Here is a 9,509-nt window from a genome sequence, read left to right on the forward strand (position 1 = left end):
GTTTTATTTATTTGATTGGATTTTTAATTTTTCAATCAAAATAGATCTTCTAGTCCATTGCATTAAATGTTTAAATTTTAGACTCCAGAGCCTTGACCTCATATCACTTGCACCTCACTTTTCTAGTTTTGAGTCTTACTTTGATCTTCTTGTGTAAAACCATTCATCTACTGAGGAGTATGCCTTCGCTTGAAGTAATACCCAGATAGGGTCTTTCTGTATCTACCTAGGGACCTGCCTTTGCCTTAATGATACCCAGAAGGGCACATAGGTCTCTCTCTCGCATGAAATGATTCTAAGTCTTCCTGTGACATGAAAGACAAACAAGCAAACATACATAACATATAGTGTGTGTTATATTTTAGAACAGATTTATATTCTTTGAAATACCCAGTATATCAGAAAGAGTACAGTCTCTAATTCGAACAGCCCTCAGACCGGAGTTAAATTTCAGTTTTGAAGACTTTTCGGTTTAGAGGGTTTTTTCGGTGGAATGTGTGCTAATTTACATAAATAGTTATGCAGTTACAAAGTAACCCAAGTCATTCAAATCGTGATCCAGTCTAGTTACTGTATAAAACAACACTGTTCAAGTTTTTATGGACATATGCTGCCAAAAAGAGTAAAGTCTGGTATTCAGGATAATATGCATGTGCAAAAATTTAAATTGCCTTTAAAATTGTTTGGTTTTCAAGGAAAATTTTTGTTGAAAAATAGAGTTTTGACATGAAAAATTTGTTCAGTTTCCAGAATAGAGGAGTGCAGGTTTACATAGGTATTTTTATCATGAATTTAGTTAGCCAAATTTAGGGACCACAAAATTTGTTCAGTTTTAAAAAGTTTCAGGTATTCTGAGGTTTCAGTTTAGAGGGATTTCACTGTAACCTGTTTGATACGAAACAAATAAATTTTTGCTTGTGGTTAATGACATTATCTTCAAATAACTTGCCTCAAAAGGCAGTTGTTTTTGAGTGTTCTTTTATGTACTGGCTTAAATTGTGTTTCTGGATCTACCTAGAGTTTTATTGTTGATCTTTGCCATTCAGCCTATAGTCTTTCTGAACATTCAAGTTTAAAGGTTGCCATATGATCATAGTTATTTGAGCATACAAAAGCAAAACACATTTTTTTGAGATATTCCTTAAAAACTGAAATTAATTTTTAATTTTGAATAAAGTTTTAGTCTAGATAAAGTCAGAGAAGTACAGAAAAAGCTGAAAATGCTGAAGTGTCATCTAAAATACCTTATTTACTACGGTTTTAAGGACACCTGCACAAGTAGGAAGAGCGAATTGTTATGATTGCCTTTAATTCACACAAAGTCTGGTTGAAACTGTTTAGTGCATTTTAATGAAATTTTATCACAGTGATCCTGAGGGATGGGAAAAGAAAATATTCCTATTTTTTTGGCAAGCAATCCTGGTTGACATGGCAACACTGTTCTCAATGGCTGATTAGCAAAATTAAATGTAGCAATTCACAGAAATATGCCATAGGAAGATATTTTTCAAGTATATTTAAGATAAAATCTATATGAAGATCCTTTAGAAGCAACCAAGAAAATAATTATAGCAGACTCACTTTGACTGTGTCTGTTCATGAGAGGTATTGAAATGTACAACAACCCTCACACCACCAAGAACAAAGTTTTAGGGGAGACAACTATTCTGTTGTTTGTTTCTGTGTGCAAAGAAACGGCATATAGTTCTGCTTTACTTTTACTAAAAATTAGTTTGTTTAGATGATTTAAGTACATGCTTTTCAGTGAATTATAGAAATAAGAGTGAAATGTATCTGGTATTTTCACAGTGAAAAAAAAGATCAAATATATTATTCACTGGTAAATAACTATATTTATAGTATAAAATGTTGTTTTTTTTCAAAACATGAAATCTTTGATTTAACATGTAAGATCAAAATATCTTTCACTCATGAACACCATAACACCATATGAGCCGTGCCATGGGAAAACCAACATAGTGGGTTTGCGACCAGCATGGATCCAGACCAGCCTGCGCATCCGTGCAGTCTGGTCAGGATCCATGCTGTTCGCTAACAGTTTCTCCAATTCCAATAGGCTTTAAAAGCGAACAGCATGGATCCTGACCAGACTGCGCGGATGCGCAGGCTGGTCTGGATCCATGCTGGTCGCAAACCCACTATGTTGGTTTTTTCATGGCACGGCTCATATCTTATTTTATGCTAACTAATGAAATACTGTATTCTATCAGTTAAATATTCATACCTCATCGCTCACACTGTGAAAATATGAAATCTATATTTTCACACTGTGAGAGATATGAGCTCCGCCCCTTCATACATTGTGTATGAATTTTAAATTATTTTCTTAAAACGGGATGAAAATTATAGTCGCACTTTGTTCTTTATAATATATTTCTCGATTCAAATTATTTTACTTAAAGAGAATTTCATACCGTTATGCAGCAAAATATAAAACAAAACTGAACTTTACGTTGCATGCGTCTTTATAACGTCACAGCACGTCTCACGTCATGTCTGTTTACGCGCGTCTGTTTCCCACGCTGAGATTAAAACAGTTGCAAAATGCATTTCTCAACGTAATTGAGCATAAAATAAAAAGAAAATTTGTTTGTTTTTCGTGAATATGGAATATATCTCACCTCGAAGTGAGAAAATTTTCACATTTTCACTCGCGCTACGCGCTCGTGAAAATATTTGAAATCTTCTCACTTCTCAGTGAGATATATTCCATATTCACTCAAAACAAACAAATATCCTCTATTTACATTTTCTCTCGTGGCTATGCCACTTGTGACAATATTGCATCTTGTGTTCAGTCGTGAAAGATATGTTTCAATCTTACACTGAAACAAACAAATGTCCTATATATCTTTTCCTTTTCAGTAAAAGTTTTGTGAACAGATTTATTTTGCTGACATGTAACATTTTGCAGAAAATATTAATTGTTTCAATCAATGTTTTTTTGACCTGACATTTATAATGTTATTTTAATTTGCTGTGATATTATTTAACATTTGTTATATCATGAATTTAAATACCATCTATTCAAACATAATAAATATGTAATTGCAAGGTTTATTGCTTTATCACTGATAATTGTTATGTTTTTTTTTATGAAAAGAACATGTTTAGAGTTGACATTCTGAGCCCCATATCATATCAAAATACAACAGAAACTTTTAAGTTTGTTGGGTTTTGGTTCATAAGCTGAGCCGTGCCATGGGAAAACCAACATAGTGGCTTTGTGACCAGCATGGATCCAGACCAGCCTGCGCATCCATGCAGTCTGGTCAGGATCCATGCTGTTCACTTTCATTGTCTATTGGAATTAGAGAAATCATTAGCGAACAGCTTGGAACCTGACCAGACTGCGCGGATGCGCAGGCTGGTCTGGATCCATGCTGGTCGCAAAGCCACTATGTTGGTTTTTCCATGGCATGGCTCAGCTAAAGATACAAATGCATTTAAACAGCTTCTCCCTATGAAGCACTTAATGGATCTTCATCAAGTTTGGTCTGTAGCATTATTATTAGGTCTTCTCCCAACTGTCTTCAAATTGGGACAATTGATCCTCTTTTAGGGACCATTAAGGCTAAAATTGAAATACGTTTGAACAACTTTTTCTCATTAATCGCTTGATTGGATCTTTATCAAATTGATATATAGCATCGTTGTAAGGTCCTCTCTAAAACTTATCCTATGAAAAATGGGGGAGCTTAGCCCCTTTTAAGCACAGCTAGAGCTTAAAATAGAAATACCTTAAAATGATTTCTCATTTACTGCATGATGGATCTCCATCAAACTTTGTCTTAAGCATTAGTACATTGTCCTCTCCCAATTTTGTTCAAATGGGGGCGCTATGTTCATTTTAGGGGCTTCTATAGCTGAAAAACGACTTCTTCTCATGAACCTCTTGATGGATCTTCACCAAACTTGGTCATTGTTAAAGTCCTCTCTGAAATATGTTCAAAATCGGGGAACTTGTCCCTTTTAAGGGACTCCTAGAGCTGAAAATAGAAAAAACATAGAATAACTTCATGAACCGCTTTGCAGATCTTCATCATCATCTAACTTTGTCTGCAGCATTATTGTAAGGCCCTCTCCCACTTATATTCAAATGGGGGCATTAGGGGTTGCTAGAACTTATATCTTTTAACAACCTTTTTTCATTAACTACTCGCCGAAACTTCTGGTTTCACAATGGTTCTCTTGTTTTACGTATTTTCTATGAAACATGAAAAAATTTCAGGCTGCTCGCCAGCAATTAGAAAATATTAATACCACGGAGTGCGGTATTCCTATGCATATTTGATTTTTGTGCTTGTTTCGCTAGCACATGCTTTTTGTAAGTATTAAGGCGAAATCGAGTTGCTCGTTGTTAGTTTAATCGTTATATCCAGTCTTTATATGGATCTGAAAGCTTAAAACAGCATGCATTTTTTTTGCTGGCTCCGGTCGCAATTCGTAATTATTCTACATCACAACCAAATTAGATATTCTGTAGACAACAAATGAACAAAAAGCTTCTGCTCAAATAACAAAATCATTATTCGTAGTTTTAGGCTTTAACTTTTAAATTCTCTGAAGAAAATTTAATATGAATTGATATAAGGATTGATGGCAATGAGAGGAGAATAACTGCAACACTCTTTTTCCATTTTTATACTTATTTTTTTCATATATTTACACGTAAGGTAATATTGTTCGTTGCCTTGAAGGGAAGTTATTGTACTGCATACAAAGCAGTTCTTTAAGACAAACCCCTTTTCAAACAAGTCTTTCGTTTGGGCACGAATCATCTCGAGTGGTAGCTCTAAGTTAATCTGTACTGTTCCGTATGAACACAGATATTAATTGATAAACGTGAAAAAAGCAATGGAAAGAAGAAAAGGAGAGACACTAAGATATAAAGCACTTTTACGGCAACCAGAAAATGAAGTTCGAGAATACAATGAATTGCATGTATCAAACGGAGCCTCCGTGGCAGAGTGGTTAAGGTCGTTGACTTCAAATCACTTGCCCCTCACCGATGTAGCAGGTCTGTGGTTTTACCCAGGTGCCCATCCGTGATGGAATAATGCACGAAGGGGCACCTTGGGTCTTCCTCCACCATCAAAGCTGGAAAGTCACTATATGACCTTTAATTGTGTCGGTGCGACGTTAAACCAACAGAACAAAACAAAGCATACATCAAACAGTAAAAATAACAAATAAAATAAAAATATAAACAAAATAAATTTGTTGATCAGTTTTCATATGTTATGCATCCTTGTTATTTCCTTAAAGGAAAACAAACGGCACTCCATGCTGTTTTCATCTTGTTAAATTGGTGTAAAAGTCAGTTTTAGAACCGAAAAAAAACATTGACCTTCGTTATTTATTTCCTCACCCATATGTTTGTTATAAGCATTTGACTTAAAACGTAATTTCAAACTATGTTTTATATCATTTACTGCCGAAATTTAAAATTAAAAAATGAATTTAAATATTTAACATTTTGATCGGCCTCAAAGTGTTAACGAGGCATGAGACATTCTTATATTGTAAAAGGCCATGTTTCTGTCAGAGTTTGAAGTTTTCAAATTGTGCGTTTCCTACATGTTAAAGGGCACATTTCCATTAATTTCATTATCTATCCCGTTCCACCGAAGATTCAAGACAGATGATAAAGTGTGTGTTGTGTAATTGAGATTAATAAGTTCTAAATTGTCGAAATTTACTTTTCTCATGAAGAAAATATTAAAATGTATATGATATAACTGAAATATACAAATTCCATTTTTGCCCTTAAACTTAATGGAACGGTAAAATATGCTTAAGTGGTGGCAGGTGAGAGGATCCACAAGCTTGAAGAGTTTGCTTTTTATTCGACCATGGCACGCGTGTTGTAGGTATAGTAACACTATTTTAGGAGTATTAGTTTTCTTTCAGAACTAGCATAAGTAAATATTTACAAATAACATCGCTCTGTTTCGACGAAAGGATAAACAAACTCGAACAACTTTCTCATTTCCATTCATCGACGACGTCAGCGCGTTTTGGTTGAAGTTTTGATGCACTTCTACTTTATCTACTTGCTGTATTTGCTTTGAACTTTAAATAATTGTTCCTCATCATCACCTGTGACACAATGGCCATGTCTCTGACACCAATACTTCATCAATAATGCCGCCTTTCTCAAAATTTCATGCACTTTCACTTTATTTCTGTTATTACTAAATGGATTTGTTTCAAATTCAAAATAACTGTTCCACAGTTTCATCTACATCATATGACACAAGGGCTATAGCCACTGGCACCAGACCAGAAAGAAAATGCCTCTGTACATGTTATATCCTACCCCTAGGTATTCTATAAGAACCATGGTCATGAACGGGAAAATGCACTAATCCAATTCAATCGTAAGTTTCTCATCTAAAACGCACAGTTCGGTGAATGGGTACCTAGTATATTGAACAAGTGATAAAATAATTTATCCTCCATCGTGCACCAGTCACATTATCTCAATATTCCATATTGCAGAGATGCTCCACATATTTTATGCTTTCGTCAACACTTGCGTGAACTCCCCTAATGAACATCCGGTCTTGAGGTCACGGCAGTGTGCACATGTTAGGCGAAATAAAAACAAACAAAAACAGACTGATGAACTTACTCTATTTCTATTATCATAAATGGAATCGATTCAAACCTGAAGCAATTGTTCCGCATCATTACCCACAAGCTTCCTACCTCTGGCACCAGTATTTCATGAATTTTACCCATTTCTTGCTTATAGATTCGCATTAAAATTTTGATGCCTCAGTGTTATTAAATGGATTTGATTCAAACTTAAAATAGTTATTCACATCACCTCCCACATGAAAGATACATAACGCTAGCAATTATTTTCTATGATTTATGTCTGTGTTCCTTTTATACTTAGAAATTCTGGCTAATGTTTTGATGCATTTTCAGTCCATCCAGTCCAACTATATAGACCACCACCAGCGAAAAAAAACTGGCTGAACTATTTCAGCATACAGATTGTGAGTTATACATCATATATATGATATAAACATAAATCTTGCAGCAGTCACAAAACATTTAAATGATAACAAATTGGTTTACACTCTTCAACTACATGCTTTGAAAAAAATCACAATTTATAAAGAATTAAGTCCCTTCAAACACAAAATTCAGATACCACATGGAAAGGAAAATGAAGTTTTTAAACTTAGAAATGAACTTAATTAAAAATTTACACTACTAAAAGCAATGTCAACCATCATAGCACCAAGCAGGTCTCTGTGAAGAAAGCAGAATAGCAGAATAACCCCAGCAAAATAGTAGAATAGCAGAATATCTCCAGCAGAATAGCAGAAAAACTCTAGCAGAATAGCATAACATTTTGCAGGATTTATTCTGTTATTCTGCTATTCTGCTATTTTTAATGTTGTTCTGCTATTCTGTTATTCTGCTGGAGTTGTTCTGCTATTCTGCTGGAGTTATTCTGCTGTTCTACTAACTTCACAAAAACGCATAACAGATCTATAGTAAGCAATGAAATTCCGAACTTCCTATTGCACTTGTTACTGAATTACACTATCACTTCATAAAATTCGAAACATTACAGTAGTTAACAATAGTAATATTAGTAACAATCAGAAACAAAAGCATTACATGATCGGTCATTCTCAGTTGATGGTCACTGGGATATGAAATATTGTGACTAAATCAAACCGAAAACATTTTTACTGCCAATTTCTCGTTACTTTCAGAAGGATGACTGGAAATTTAACATTAATTAATTTACTCGCCTATTGGTTGTTTGGTGTCTCAACTTTCTTAACAGGTTATTTTCTGTTGTTGTTTTTTCTACCCAGTAGGTAGAAACACTGCCTTTTCAGAGAAAATTAATTTAGTTTTTCTACTTTGTGTGTTTCATTTTTTGGCAACCACCAGCCACGGACATGATTGCAGTAATGCTGACCGTTCTAGTTGCTTGTGAGTTGTCGGACATTGATACTCTATGAAATTTTGACATTTTTATCTACATACATGTTCATTATTAATTACAGAGTGTTTCAGCTTCTTGGTCACTGTATTGTACTTAATAGCATTTTCTTACCTACGCGCTCTTCTTACACTTTTAGTTGAATGTGTATTTTTCCCTCTTGACATTTTATCACCAGGTGATATTCTATTTTTCATTTGTTTTTACCGTTTTTCCCCGTTGATTTATTTCTTATTGTATCAATTTCATTTCAGGACTACAATCAAATAAGTTTGCTTTGTTTAAAAGGCCAACGCATTCCCGAATTTTGTAGGATTTTGGTGCGAGGATAACTTTTAATTTCTGATATACCCTAGACGATAAGTTCATTTCAAAATACAACATGTTTAATTAATACAAATGCTGTACAATGAGAGATTGCTCCCGTAAATAATAAATGAATATCCAAATACTTAAACTAAAGCAGCAGCAGCAGCAGCAGCAGCAAACTTGAACGCTAGAATGTTGAAGCCCAAAGGGCAACAATGTCGAGCTCATTATTTGTTGACACACCGCCTGAATAACTAACAACTTTCGGCAAATTTTAACAAGTTTCATTTCAACTAAAGTTCATCTACACAAAAAGAATACACAAAAAATCTTTACCAGGTAGATATAGGTCAAATGCACCTAGAAATGTGATGTATCATCCATGTTGTACCACAGAATAAAGGTGTTGCTTTTTCTGTATTGCCAATAATAAAAAGTTACAAAATAAACTATTTATAGAAACAACAAAGAATAGTAATATTCTAAAAAGAATAAGTAAAAAAAAAATTTTAGACTACCAAAAAGTCCTTACCATGTACAGATATGTCAAAAAATACATTTAAAATTTGAGGTACCACCCATGTTGTACCTCAGTTTTTCCCTAAAGGTATAAAATAAGCTATTTATAGTAACAACAAAGGGAAGTAATTCTATACGAAATATTGTTAGTCCACAAAAAGGGATCTATCAAATATAAAAAAGATTGATCAATGCATGACAAAGTTATGGCTTAACATCTTTTATAAGCTTTGACCACGAAGTGTGACATTGACCTTTGAGATAGGGGCCTAGGGTTTGGGTGTGCCGCTTCGTCTCATTGAGGCAAACTCTCATGCCAAATAAACATAAGATTGTTCAATGCATGTCAAAGTAATTGCACGGACAAGCTCTAAAATGACTTTTGACCCCTAAATGTAACCTTAACCTTTTAGGTTGGGGTCTGGGAGTTGCTCGCGACACTCCGTCTCATTGAGGCAAACATTTATGCCGAATAAAAAAAATTGCTTTATGTATGGCAAGGTTACAGCCCGGACAAGCTCTAAAATGACCTTTGATCTCTGAGTGTGACCTTGACCTTTGAGATAGGGACCTGGGATTTGCGCTCGACACTTCGTCTCATGGGGGTAAACATCTATGCTAAATAAAAAAAAGTTTGCTCCATACTTATCAAAGTATCTTTTCCCAGATTTTTAAAAATGAT

Source organism: Mercenaria mercenaria, chromosome 3, assembly GCF_021730395.1.
Source record: "Mercenaria mercenaria strain notata chromosome 3, MADL_Memer_1, whole genome shotgun sequence".
Taxonomy (NCBI): domain Eukaryota; kingdom Metazoa; phylum Mollusca; class Bivalvia; order Venerida; family Veneridae; genus Mercenaria; species Mercenaria mercenaria.